The 976-nt window shown below is 40.4% G+C and overlaps 1 pseudogene; it reads right to left on the minus strand.

Moving 5' to 3' along the window:
* Window positions 1-717: 717 nt before the first annotated feature.
* LOC131754367 (bolA-like protein 2 pseudogene) lies at window positions 718-976 on the minus strand (annotated as a pseudogene).

Consider the following 976-nt stretch of genomic DNA (forward strand, 5'->3'; position numbering starts at 1 on the left):
GCAACTCCATACTCCTTTGCTAACAGTCATGGAAGCACATGGTAGCTAAAAAGGAGTCTCACTGGAGTGCTTTTTATTAAGGTTTATCTTATGAATAAAAGAAAGGATTGTATAAGATAAAGGCCCTATATGACATCATCTACTTCCTTCCTGCTTGATGTGCTGTTAAGAATATTACGGTTGGTACTGCACCAGCTATGCTTTGCTTAGAAAACCCATCACTAACACCTGATAATGGTAAAATAGAAACTGGAAAGAATTTAGGTTCCAGTTTTTCAACCAAAGTTTATTGTGGACTTCTTTTTTTATATGGAATAAAGAAATATGATTCTTGCTTAAACCACCTTAGCCAAATATACTTTAACTTGTAACTGAGAGACTAACTGAAATAGCTGCTTTACAACAAAGATGACCCACCTAGTGACTACAGTTTTAGAAAAAAGATTACCGTATAGGAGCCTTTATCCCATATTTAGGAACTGGATTTGAAAATTTGGAGTAGAGAAAAAAGAGAAAATGAGGAATTTAGAGCAACTGTGAAGGTTTATTTTTCCCCAAATAGTCTTGAAAATAATAAAGGAAGTGATAATGAGTCACGTGGTACCTTATTATTTCCTTCTTGCCTCTGTTATCAGAGAAATAGCTGAAGCATTTTATTTTATTTATATTTGGGGGGGCGCTGATTCATAATTTAATAGGTGTGCTGGTCTGGGTCCCTTATTTCTGCTGCTCATGGGCGCACTGCTCTGGGGTCAGGGTTTTCTGCTCAAACGCAGGGATGTGCAGGAACTCTTCTGCTAGGCAAGTGTTCACAAGCTGGTGTCTTTGAAGCAGTGGCTTCCCCTCAAACTTGGCTGTCACCACGAGGACTCGGAAGCTGGACATGCAACGTGGGAGTCGTGTCCTCCACTTCCACGTGCTCTGCCTCCAGGTCCCACTGCAGCTTCTCTGGGAGGTACAAAACACTGAGTTCCAT

This window comes from Kogia breviceps, chromosome 4 (assembly GCF_026419965.1).
Source record: "Kogia breviceps isolate mKogBre1 chromosome 4, mKogBre1 haplotype 1, whole genome shotgun sequence".
NCBI lineage: Eukaryota > Metazoa > Chordata > Mammalia > Artiodactyla > Physeteridae > Kogia > Kogia breviceps.